Here is a 13,702-nt window from a genome sequence, read left to right on the forward strand (position 1 = left end):
CCTTTTGGGTGGGGGTGCTCCGTCTGGGTCAGGACCTCTTGCGGTGGCCGCCAGCCCGGGCGCCGCTCCCGCCACGCCCTCGCATCCAGGCTCCTTGACCTGGCTTCGACCTTTCGCAAACCGCCTGGCTCGGAAACTTTTCTCCGTCTCTTGTTTCTTCAGCCGCGGGGAGCACGGTCTGCGAGCGAGCTGCGCGTGGCGGGGGCTGCGGCACGGCCACGGGAGGGCGCTCCAGCACGCGGGTGCGGGTCGGCCCCGGGGTCCCCACGCTGCAGCGCGGGCGAGCCGGGGGTCTTCCTCCAAGCGCTGCCCCGGGTTTCGTTCCTCCAAAGCAGCGAGCTCCATCCTTCAGGAAATGATGACTTAAGAATTATTCAGGCCTCAGCTTCCCTTCATTCCCCCTGTGCTCGCAACCCTTTTGGTGATTTCACAATTGCTTAGCGCCTGTCCAGCGACAGCGAGGGAGCAGGGAGCTAATGAAGGCAATTTGAAACTCACTAGTGTGGTTTGGTTTGGCTACACAAATGAAGTCGGCAACCTCAACCGTATTTATGTTTAAATATAGTGCCCTTAATCTAGCTGGTATTTTTGAGCCATCGCTTTGTGGAAGGAGCTAGGTGCTTTGGGAGAGAAAAAGGTAATTAACCAAGAACGTGGCTGTGCTCCCAAGGGTCTGTCTTCATTTGTCGTCGGGAGCAAGTGTTAAGGCAAGACCCACGTACCATGCAAGGCATGATCAAAGTAGGTCTGAGTTTACAAAACGCATCCCAGGGAAGCTGGCTGCCAGAGAGAGAGCCCACACCCGAATGCAGTTCGTTGGCATTTGAGCAAGATCTTGAAGGATGCAGACCATGTGGATAGGCAGAGTTTTGGGGGGGAGGGGTGCGCATCCCGACTGTGTAAATAAAAAGTGAAGCAATACACAAGCCTCTGGAGAGTGAGGGAGGCACATGAATGAAACTGGTGTATTCTAGAAAGGACTGAGATCTTCCCACTCCGAGGGCAGCTGAGCTGGAGTAGTTCAGCTTTAGGTGTGTTTACTTCTGCCGGATCTCCTCCTAACGACTTTATTTATTTAAAAATTTTTCTTTATTGATTTTAGAGGAAGGGAGGAGGAGAGAGAGAGAAACCAGTGAGAGAGAACATCATTGGCCGCCTCCTGCATGCCCCCCACTGGGGGTTGGGCCTATAACCTGGGCATGTGCCCTGACCGCAAATCGAACCAGTGACCTCTTGGTGCGTGGGTGGATGCTCAACCGCTGAGCCACACCTGCTGAGCTAATGACTTTGTTTATTGATCGGAATTTGGAATCTAGGGACCTTGCTTTTACTGCATACCCGCAAAATACAGGTGATAGTCAAGAAAGTAACCAGTTCCAGAATCTTCTCTACTACCTGCAAATTCTCATTATTCGTTGCTTCCCTTCTCAGGCTTTCTTGACCCGGCAGCAACAGTTCCTTTCCCCCTTTTTTTTTTTTTTTTAAAGAACTTAAAATACCCACCACTTCCCCAGTGAAATAATCACATTTGAGTGGTGTAGGTGGAGGCCCTTCCTTTCTTAATTGGCAAATGAAATCAGCCTTCACCTGTAACACAATGTATAATTATAACTTAATTAATGTGTAATTCATTTGGACTAAAGCATGATTCAGTTTTTGTAAGGTCATTTTCTGAAGTAGTTTTCCACTTGGAGACGCGGGGGGGGGGGGTAGTTTAGATTGATAGATGTTTCAACTATAAGGGTTCAGGTGCCCTCAATCAGCTGATGGGAGGAGAGGTTAGGCCCATCTGGCCTGAGATTAGATCCCTACAGTCTGACTGGTAGTAAACCCCAGTTACCACAATCTCCCTTTGCACTATTCCTTACCAACCTGAACATTGAAAATTGGGAAGCAACTTAACAATGTCTTCAAAGAAGACAGTTACCATCAGTTTAGGGAGATTTTTGGAACCCTAACTTTGGTTTCAACTCTTCATTTACTTTAGGCCTGATTTATGGATCTACAGAACTTAAGGGACTTATTTCTGTTTAACCATCACAGTTAATTAGTGGCAGTGTCCTTATTTTTTAAAGTGAGGCAAATGCCTTGTTTTGGAGAGTCGTTGAGAGAACCAACACTGTGTGGTTCCCCCCCCCCCATCCCATTTGACTCCTTGCGGTGGAGGGGAGCGTCCGGGAGACTGGTGTGTTATGTACATTTTGCAGATGAGTAAACTGAGATTCAGAACGATTAAGTACTGTACGAACACCAGGTCACACTAGTTAATAGCCAAGCCAGAACCAGAGCCACAGTAAAAACCATTATTTGTTTTTCCTTATTCTGCTCTTTGCCTGTCACTAGTATTTACTCTAGCAAAAGCAAAACACATTTCTTGAAAACAGATAAAGTCAGCACTCCTAACTAAATGAAAAAATCAAAGATCTCTTGAATTGTTATAGACAGTACTGTTTTTACTATTTCTCTAGCTTTATTTTAACTCATAAAATGTCCCCTAGTTCCAGGAAAGAAGAACAGCTCTGGGAGATAAAGAAAAGAAAGCTGATCTACCGTCTAGACAGAGTTGTTGGTGTTTTGTTCTGTTTTAGACATTAATTTCAGAATAAAGAATGATAAGAAATAACATCCCATGAATTAATTTTAATTTTAAAAATTTCATTGGAATAGTCTCCTCATTTATGTCCAGTGACATTGTCTCTGAACTAAATATAAGCCCCTTGGAAAGTTCTGCTCAGTAAAGGGTACTGGGGCTGATAGTTGGTCATAAAGAGGTAGTTGTCACTGTCTTCATTAAAAACAGTTGGTTATACAGATTCTGGTATTTTAGACTGGGAAGGCTATTAGAGAGGATCTACAGTTGAGCCATTTCACTTTGTGGAGAACAACAGAGTTGTAGAAGGTTCAGTTAGTTGCCCATTTCATAGCTAAAGGCAGGGTCTAGGCCGGAACCCAGGCCTTCTGATATCTGGTATAGCAGCTGTTTTACTACAGGCTGACCAGAAGGGTGACCAGGGGGGCTCCATTTGAAGCTGCTTTTGTATAACAAGCCCACTGGTTTTCCTTGGACTGTATGCTTATTTAGGGTGGCTTTTGGATGTGCGGCTCCATGGAGATTATGGCAGAGTTCAAGACCCCTCCCTCCCCTAGAAACTCCTTGGGTGCTGCCACTGGTCCCAGCATCCCAATTCCAAATGTCATCTTCATGACTCCTTGGGGCATCATCTGAAAATCACCCCTCCCTGACAGCTATTTAGCAGCAAGATAAGCATTTTCCTCGAGCTAAGCACATCCTAATATAATCTAAGGCAGGAATCCTTTTGTTTTCATTGCTTGCTTTGGTGTTTAACAGTTCCTGTTTTGACTGCATTAACATTAATATGTGTACTTTTAGGGATTTATTTGTGGTCTTTAGGGATTTGGTGCACAATGAAAGATAGAAACGCTCTTTTCCCTTCCAAGAAAAGAAGAAAGAGGAAGAAAGAACAGAGAAATATCTTTCTTTAATACAGGATATTATTTTGTTTTTTGCCCTGGCAGGGAGCCAGTGCACTTTATCCAGGCTGCCTGGGTCCCCAGCGACGTTTCTTGCTCGAAGTTCTGAGAACAGATTTGGGGTTGGGAGGGGGTGCCACCTCTGGAATGACCTAAATGGAGGTGCCAAAGTGCCCAGTAGTGCTCCTTATTCTCTGTTTGAAACGATTTTTGTGGTCTGCACCTGCAAACGTATTTTTTAAGGAGAGATTTTAGATTTGATATTGGCGTTGACAATTTTTTTGTACAAAGTGATACCCCTGAGTGTAAAGGCTCCTTGGGTTAATCTCATAGACCTAGTCCTTCCCCTGGATACCTCATAATTGTAATTTTGAAAGTGTTTTTTTAAGAATGAGCACTATTGCCCAGCCGGTGTGGCTGGGTGGTTGAGTGTCAACCTATGCAACAAGAGGTCACTGGTTCAATTCCCGGTCAGGGCACATGCTGGGGGTGTGGGCCTGATCCCCAGTTGGGGGGCATGCAGGAGGCTGCCAGTTGATGTTCACTGTCATCGATGTTCTCTCGCATTAATGTTTCCCTCTCTCTCTTCCTCTCCCTTCCTTTCTCTCTCTAAAATCAATAAAGAAAAAAATATTAAAAAATAAAAAGAATGAGCACTATTAATTAAAAAAACGACAAGCATAAACAAACAAAAAAGAAAACAATAAAAAAATAAGCAACATTAACAAAGGAATGAGGACTGTTGTGACTCCCTTCCCCCAGCCCATTGGAACAATGCCAGGGTCACGAGTTCGATTTCTGAGCCACCCTGGTAGCTTCTCTGGCTTGTTCCACAGCCAGGGAACAGCTCTCTTGCAAAGCTCCCTCCTTGGTCATGAGGGTAGCTGGGGAGAGGAGCGGGTTAATGGATAAGTGCAAACCTTTCACCGCTAATGGATCAGACAACAAGGAGCAGATGCCATCCTCCTGGCGGGTCAGTGAAATTGACTTTAGGTGTGAAGGGCACTGCATTTTTTTCTCCCTGTGATTTGGGTGTGAATGCCCTTCTCCTGAAACAGATTCTGGGCCTTGAAAAAAATGCACACAGTTATGAACAAACCCCTAGTTAAAAGAAGGTGGTAATTAACTTTTGCTTTTCATTTGAAGAGGCATCGAGTGAGTCCCTAAAGCTCTTAGAAATCAACTTAGAAACCTTATCTGATTAAGTGAGTATTATTGATATTCAGAGAAAAGCGAGTCATCTTCATTTCAGAAAGGCTCATTTCGGGTGAATGGAGAATACTGTTTTGTTTTTGTAAGCAGTTTAAATATATATATATAGCCCTGGCCAGTTTGGCTCAGTGGTTGAGCATCAGCCTGTGGACCAGGGAGTCCCGGGTTCGGTTCCCGCTGGGGGCGCGTGCCTTGTTGCAGTTTGTTTCCGGCCCTGGTTGGTCGTGCGGGTGGCAGCCACTCAATGTGTCCCTTTCATGTTGATGTTTCTCTCTCTCTCCCTCCCACTCTATCTATCTGAACAAAAAATGGAAAAAATGTCCTCGGAGGAGGATTAATATATATATTAATATATATATATATATATATATCCCCCCCCCAACATTCAACCTCTGTAAGGTCTCCCTCTGGCCCCAGAGTGTCAATTAGGAAAGTGTGTGTGTGTGTCTGTGTGTGTGTAGGGGGTAAGGTTCACAAAGTTGTTCTTTTAAATATAAAAGTGTGTGCACAGTGGCAAGCAGTAAATGTGTGATCACTGGGAAAGTCCCTGGAGGTTCACTGCGTTAGCCGCTGGAGTGAGGGCACAGGTGCCCTGGCTGGCCTGTATGGGCTTTGGCCTGTATGGGCTTTGGCCTGCTTTCTGTTGCCTGGCGGTCTGTATAGTCACGTAACTCTGAAAACCTTTTTGAAAACCAGCAAACACTTCTGCCTCTGTTCAAAGAAAAAAACAGATCTAGAAATCAGCTGATTTGTAGCAAGAAGTCAGGCAGGTTTTACATATCTTGAGCAAATTCAGCCCACTGGGAGAGGAGGGAGAATTTCAGATTGTAGGCTGCCAACTGCCTGGCTTCCCTGTGTCATGCTTGAAGTCAGGAATTTTGTGGTATTCCCCAGTGGAGATTTTTTTTTTTTGTAGGCCACATGGCAGATAAATTCCAAGTGTGTTATAATATTAAAACTGGAAAATAGATCTTATCTGGAAAACCTAAAGTTGTTTGAAAAAAGTCTCTTGGAAGCTTGACTTTTCAGTTCACATATCCTCCAACTTACAGAAAGTTAAAAACAATTCGTACAGTCTCATGGTGCACACTTGCAGGGGCGCCGGTCACATGGAACCCATGGAAACGGTACCGTGTGATGGCCCTGCAGCTGAGCCCTCTCAGGCTCCCCAGCCTCTGCCACTGTCATGTGTCACAACTTGAAAGTTTATAGAAAACTAACATTGTTAGTTGGGTGTATAAGTGGAAATGTCACCTCCTCAGAGACATCTTTCCTGACCGCTCCATCTAAAATAGTTTTCCCTCTTAATCTTTCTCTCTGCACTTCTTTCTTTCCTTTAGAGCATTTATCATAAGCAGCACTTGTTTTATTTATTTGTTTACTTGTTTGTCCTGGAGCTTACAGTCCACAGGCCACTGAGGAAGTTTCCTTGCCATTATAGAGTAGATTATGGTGATGGTTGCACAACTCTGTAAATAATATATTAAAAACCACTGAGTTGGTATATAAAATACATCTCAATAAACCTGTTTTGGTTTTGTTTGTTTGTTTGCTTTTTTAAATAGAGTGGCCTTCAGATTTTTTTCAGCAGAATAGACCGTCTGTGTTCAGAGAGAGGGCCGTTGACAGAAGTGCTGAATTTGAATTATGAGTACACCAAAAAGTTACGGTTCCTGCTCAAGGAGATGGCTCTGGTGGTCCTGTGTTTAGCGTCCCGAAGGAGACTTCTCTTTCACAGCAGTGAGGGGAAAAAACCTGCCAGGTTTCGATCAGAATGACCACAGTGTAGGTCAGAACTTCATACTTAAGGGGAGAAAAGAAATCACAGCTTGAATAGTTGCAGGGGTGGGGAACCTTTTTTCAGCCAAAGGCCATTTGAATATTTGTAGTATCGTTTGCAGGCCATAGAAAATGATCAGCTTACAAATTAGCTTGCTATATTTGGTCAGGCCAATTTGGTGAGGTGTGTGATGTTAGCTGGTATTGAGTTTGCAGGCCTTACATGGCCACGTGTTCCCCACCCCTGAAAGGCTAACTGCAGGGCTTCAGGATACTGGGGACCCTTCACTAACAGATGTTATGATCCTCTTGAGCCCCTAGCCCCACCCTCACGGGGACAGAGGCTGGTAGCCACCATGAAGGAACAGTACCTGGGGATCTTTCTGGTTATGGCTCCAAGTGCATTACTCTGCTTCCTATGCTCCTCAAGTGGGAAGTAGTGTGTTAGCAGAATGAATCCTAGATAACACTTTCTGGAGGAGGAGAGGGTTCTACAAGGGAGTTGAGTCCTCTGCCTTAAGACCTCCCATCATGGGCTTTTTATAGAGGAGGCTAACTAGCTATTTAAACCATGTCTCAATAGACTCAGTCTAGGATGGCATAATCATACCACGTTAGGCTGGGCATGTCTCCAGGATGGCACATCACTAGAAGGGAACCCCACTGCCCGGGACACACTGTCTTGGCTGCTGGCTTTTCCCGTGACAGAGGAAGGAGTCTAGGGTCACCCACTACTTCCTGGCTCACTGCCTGTGCAGCGTTGTGGAGTGCTGTGTGTTGATTTAGAAAGCCAGAGCGCACCAAGATTTTGACATCAAGTATTAAAGTGACTCATTCTTTCATTTCCCAGCACTCTGACAAAAGGGGCCTGCTCTTAAAACTCCTTTATAGACTTTAGTGGAAGCCGACTCATATATCTGAACAAGTAGTTAATGTAAGTTCTTGAACAAATTTATTTAATGACTCTTCATTCCTTTTTTTTTTTTTTGTTCCTTTAAAGTTTGGGTGAAGCATGACCTTCTAGAATTCCTGTTGTTCCTAAGCAAAGAAAAAGACCTCATCATCCTTTAATTCCTCTCGAATTACATCTGGTGATCTTTAGGGTGTTGTTTGTTTCCCAGAATGAATCACTTAGAGAAGTAAGATTGGCTAAACAAATATAATTTGAGACAACTTGTAGTAGTGTTGTTTAAATAACTAATTTAAGCAGCTAATCTCCAAAGACGGCTCCCCTTCTTCATGTCACCTATACACATACACACACCATTCAGCTCTGATTATATTTGCTGTATTAAGGTGTCTTCTGAGCACTAGTTCTGTTGTTGTTGTTTACACCAAAAATCACCAGTTGATATTTAGAAGAAAATATATCAACTGGCGAATGAGAAGTCACCAGTATGCCCTGGCCAGTTTGGCTCAGCGGTTGAGTGTCGGCCTGCGGACCAGAGAATCCCAGGTTCGGTTCCTGCTAGGGGCACGTACCACAAAAAAAAAAAAAAAAAAAAGGGAGAAGTCACCAGTAACTTTGATGCTAATATAGTAGTCCCCTCTTATCCTCAGGATATGTTCCAGGACCCTCAAGTGGATGCCTCAAACCATGTAGAGTACCCAAAATGCTACATACACTATGTTTGTTCCTACACATGCATACCTATAACAAAGCTTAATTTATAAATTAGGCACAGTAAGAGATTAACATCAATAACTAATAATAAAGTAGAACAGTTATAGCAATATATGTAATAGAAGTTGTGTGAATGGCTTTGGGACCATTATCAAATAAAATAAGGGTTACTTAAACACAAGGACCCCGATACTGCGACATTCGTCAATCTGATAAACAAGTTGGCTACTAAGTGACTAGTAGGTGGGTAGGCTATACAGCGCGGATGCGTTGGACAAAGGGATGATTCACGTCTCTCGTGGGATGGAGCAGGACACTGCTAGATCTCATCACGTTACTCAGAATGGCACGCAACTTAAGGCATGAATTGTTTATCACTGGAATTTTCCACTTAATATTTTTAGACCCTGTTTGACCGCAGGTAACTGAAACCGCCGAATGTAACACTGTGGGTAGGGGGCGGTGTGCTGCTGTATAATTAAGTTGTTGAAACCTTCAAGTGCACTGGGACTTACTTGGTGGATTGTTTGTATTTCCCCAAAGCTGTGCAATATTTTTGTTTGTTTGTCTTAAACATTGTAGTGGGATTTACTTATTTATTTTTGAAATGGCAAAGTGTCACTTATCTCTTGATTGGCCAGAAAGTTTCCAACTTGTGTAGCCAGTGTGTAGAGATGGTGATATTAATGGGTCTTGTACCCAAGCTTCCTGAAAGTGTTGTGGAGGACTGAACCGTGTGCCTCGAAAGCCAAGGGTTGTGCGGTTGGTTTTGCTTAACTGAGCCATCTCTGTCTTCGTGTCTTACATAAATTGTGAAAATTCCTTGCCCCGACTGTCTTAGGAGTTAGATCCGTGTCACAGGTCTGGTTGAGTGTGGCCCTGCAGTGATCTTGCTTGTATGCACATAGTAAAACAGTCAGCACTGTATGTCTCGGCAGTGCATTCCATGAAACAAACACTCTGTTGGGAAAGTGTTTTAAAATGTGATTTCTGTTTTATATGCTTGGACTGATATCAGCCACACTACACATGCAAAGGAGGGAAAGAAATTACATTTGTTGTGTGCCTTCTTATTTCACTTAGTCCTCATAATAGTCCAATGAGTAGATATTATCATCCCATTTTACAGATGTGGACATGGGTGCTTGCATAGCTAGTCAGTGGTAGACCCGGATTCCCACCTACGTGGTCCTACTCCATAGTCCCTGCTCTTTGCTCTACCCAGTGTTACCTGCCTTTAGAATCCTAATGCTGAAAGGAACATTAGAGGTTATTTATTAAAGAGTAAATAACTTGTTCAGGATTATCGAAGAAAATAGCTAGGAGAAGGCTGTTCTATTCCAGTTACGCTAAGAGAGCACTCCAGAAGTTTTATCCGTTGAACGATCAAGTTTACCCAAGTACTAAATCAAGTGACGTTCCTCAGCTTACCTTTGATAAATGAATCATACAGACTCCTTTGAAGATAACTTGTAGTTCATGCTCTAAAAAGAGAACCGCCTCTACACTTTTGAAAATTATTCCTTTTAATGGCAGTGAAAACCTTTGGCTTTTATAGACATCAGCAGCAGAGATGTTCGCTGGTGAGCACCTGTGAGTTTCTCAAACTCCTCTAAAAATAATGGGAACAGACAAAGCAACACCATGTTTTCAGCACATTTAGTCAAAAACTTTGGAGGTAAGCAAATTGGAGGGCATGAAAAATTATCAAAATGTACCATTCACACTTGTATATAGGGGCACCAAGTCCTACTTTTGCAAGACGACTCCTGAAGATGGATGGTGGTGATGGCTGCCCAACAGCAGGAATGTACTTAATGCCACTGAACACTATACTTAAAAATGGTTAGGGAGGCAAATTTTATGTAATATGTATTTTACCACAATTATATTTTATTTTATTATTTTATTTTATTATTATTATTTTTTATCCTCACCCGAGGATATTTTTCCATTTTTTGTACAGATAGAGTGGGAGGGAGAGAGAGAGAGAGAAACATCGATGTGAAGGGACACATCGAGTGCCTGCCACCCGCACGACCAACCAGGGCCGGGGACAAACTGCAACCGAAGTACGTGCCCTTAGCGGGAACCGAACCCGGGTCTCTCCGGACCGCAGGCCAACGCTCTAACCGCTGAGCCAAACTGGCCAGGGCTTATTTTATTTTTAAATCCTCACCCGATGATACTTTTCTATCTATTTTCAGATAGAATGGGATGGAGGGAGAAAGACAGAGAAACATCGATGTGAAAGAGACACATTGACTGGTTGCCTTCCACTCTACCCCAACCAGGGCCGGGGACCGAAACACAACCAAGGTACATGCCCTTGACTGGAATTGAGCCCAAGACTCTGGTCCATGGGCCGATGCTCAAATTGCTGAGCCAAACCAGCCAGGTCATTTCCACAATTTTTTAAAATAATTATTTAAAAAAAAAAACAAAACACTAACCAGAATATACACATCCAACCAATTAAGTGTGGTCCCTTCAAATAGCTCATTTTAGGTGATTATATATTTCAATAGTGCTGACAAAGAGCAACAAAATCTCTGAATCTCCAATATGGAACAAAGGGCATGTTTGTTTGGGTTTTTCATTATTTCAAATTCTCAATGGTAAATGTCTTCTAAGGCTAATTAAAAAATTTTTTTTTCCTTTATTGATAGAAACATCGATGAGAGAGAACATCGATTGGTTGCCTCCTGCATGCCCCCCGCCGGGGATTGGGCCCACAACCTGGGCATGTGTCCTGACCAGGAATCAAACCGGTGACCTCTTGGTGCATGGGTCAACGCTCAACCACTGAGCCACACCGGCTGGGCTTGAGGCTAATTTTTAATTTGGGGGGGGGGAGCTTTTGCAGCTCCATTTTCAAAAACATAATTGTATCAAGTTAGAATTTTTTATTTAAGTCCATGTGAGGTGTAAATCTGTGCCTGTGCTTGGTAAACTGGCTCTGGACAAAACGCTAACAAAGGTGAGCCATCTCAACAGGAAGGGTCATACAGAGGTGGACAAACGGTTTACAGTTGTTCGTCTGGAAAAAGACGTGCAGGTTATATTAGTACAATGGCTTTCTTAACTGTGTTTCACATACAACTGTAAATGTACTTTTGCTCACCCCCTATATACAAGTGTGAATGGTACATTTTGATAATTTTTCATGCCCTCCAGTTTGCTTACCTCCAAAGTTTTTGACTAAATGTGCTGAAAACATGGTGTTGCTTTGTCTGTTCCCATTATTTTTAGAGGAGTTTGAGAAACTCACAGGTGCTCACCAGCGAACATCTCTGCTGCTGATGTCTATAAAAGCCAAAGGTTTTCACTGCCATTGTTCCTCCCTCCAACCCCTAGCAACTATCATTTTACTTTTTCTCCCTATGCATTTACTACTTTACGTATCTGGTTAGTCTTTTATTTATTTATTTATTTATTTTTTTTATCCTCACCTGAGGACATTTTTCCATTTTTTGTTCAGATAGAGTGGGAGGGAGAGAGAGAGAGAAACATCGACGTGAAAGGGACACATCGAGTGGCTGCCACCCGCACGACCCAACCAGGGCCGGGGGGACAAACTGCAACCCAGGTACATGCCCTTAGCGGGAACCGAACCTAGGTCTCTCCGGACTGTGGGCCAAAGCTCTAACCGCCTAGCCAAACCAGCCAGGGCCAGTATTTCTTTTTAAAGGATCCTTTCTATTACTTTATCAGTAAACTTATACACCATTTCCTGAAACAAACCCAATAAACCTGAAATTAAGAAAGTAACTAGGATTTTTCTGGAATTCTGCTTTCTTTCAAAGGCAGAAAATGACAAGATGGACCCATATCCATAGTTTGGGTGGCATTAATGACTCATGATGACCTGTACCTTTGCAGGAACGGCTGAAGTGCTTGGAAATTTAAATTCTGGAGTACATAATTCTATCTTGTCATTTAACAGAAAAAGTACATTTTTGTTCAGAATACTTAATAAGACAGGAAAAAGTGCCTGGCATTTTAGAAGCATTTCAAACAAACAGGATACCCACTGACAAGTGTTCTATTATAGTAGACCGTATTTGATTAATGATAATGCTTTATTCCTGTACCAGGCAGAAATAGACATTAATTGGACCCTTTTTCTGAATAAAGAAGTGCAGTTAAATTTATTTTTAAGGAAGCTTTTTTTTTTTTTTTTAACATCCTCACCTGAGAATATGTTTTTATTGATTTATTTTAAGGGAGTGAGAGAGAAAAAAACATTGATGTTTGAGAGAAACATGGATCCGTTTCCTTTTGTATCCCCTGACTGAGGATCGAACCCACAACCTTTTGGTGTGCAGGATGATGCTCCAACCAACTGAGCCACCTGGCCAGGGCTAAAATGCTATTTTATTCTATTCTTTTAGGATTTTGTAAATGTTTAACTCAGGAGAACAAAATAATTTAGATCTGTATGGTGGCTTATTATTCATCAATTAACTGCAGTGTTTTCATTCTTGTCAATTTTCTTTTTTAAAAAAATGTTTTATTGATTTTTTTTAGCAGAGAGGAAGTGAGAGAGGTATAGAAACATTGATGTCAGAGAGAAACATCGATCGGCTGCCTCCTGTATGCCCCCTACTAGGGATTAAGCCCACAACCTGGGCATGGGCCCTGACCAGGAATTGAACCGGGGCCTCTCAGGCCATGGGCTCAATCCACTGAGACACACCAGTCGGGCTGTTGTCAATTTTCTTAGTGCTGTCTATACATAGACAACTCACTAGCCAACAACCTGGGTTTTATTCGATTTTTTGGGCTGCCACTCTCAAGAAATTTGTTCCTTGCCCTAGAAACATGCTAGTCCTGAGTTTCAATCCAGTCAGAGAAGCATTTTCCAGTGTGCCTGGGGATACCTTACAGATGTATTTAAACTCTGCTGTACCTGCAATATTAAACATTTGTAATACAGAGTCATAGAAAACAAAACCCTTGTTAAACCAGTCATTAGCAATTAAACAAAACAGAGAAACAACCCTGGATAGGTGTTTGAGAAAACAAGACGTAATCACCAAGCTTGTATGGACAGGCAGTTCTGAAAACAGGGGCATGTGTGCGTTCCTTATGGGGAGTGCCCTGGTGACAGTTCTCCACCAGGAACATTTTGCCGGGTTTGCCGTGATCTGAAATTATGATAATGCCGGTGCTGATGAAAGACTAATATGGCCCCTTAATATCTCCTCACACACATATCCATCATTCTGGTCATTCAGTCTCCATGAAAGTGATGCGGTGGATAAAAGTGGTTTATCAATATTTTTAAAATGCTGTAAAGGAGATGGTTCTTTTCTTCAGTGAGACAGGTTTAAAGATATGAAATATGCTTATTTAATCCCCTCCCCCCTCAAGTGTAGAGAGTTGGGTCACTAGAGTTACATTTCATCCGTAGGGTACAGATAGTACCGTGCACACTGGAGACCCCTGGACTATTGAAGGCCATGGCAAACGCTCGCTCTTTGATATTATGTTTTTTCTGCTCATAAAGAGGCATCATGTCCAAAATGAAAAACCTTTAGATTTGGGATTCAGTAGTTCATGTCTTTGGGATTCTGGTTGATGGCAACTTGG

The 13,702-nt window shown here is 42.9% G+C and overlaps 1 protein-coding gene across 2 annotated transcripts in view; it reads left to right on the plus strand.

Moving 5' to 3' along the window:
• Positions 1-13,702, plus strand: part of PITPNC1 (phosphatidylinositol transfer protein cytoplasmic 1) — a 227,088-nt gene that overhangs the window by 1,324 nt on the left and 212,062 nt on the right. The gene's annotated exons all lie outside the window — the stretch shown is intronic.

Source organism: Molossus molossus, unplaced genomic scaffold (assembly GCF_014108415.1).
Source record: "Molossus molossus isolate mMolMol1 unplaced genomic scaffold, mMolMol1.p scaffold_m16_p_19, whole genome shotgun sequence".
Classification (NCBI taxonomy): domain Eukaryota; kingdom Metazoa; phylum Chordata; class Mammalia; order Chiroptera; family Molossidae; genus Molossus; species Molossus molossus.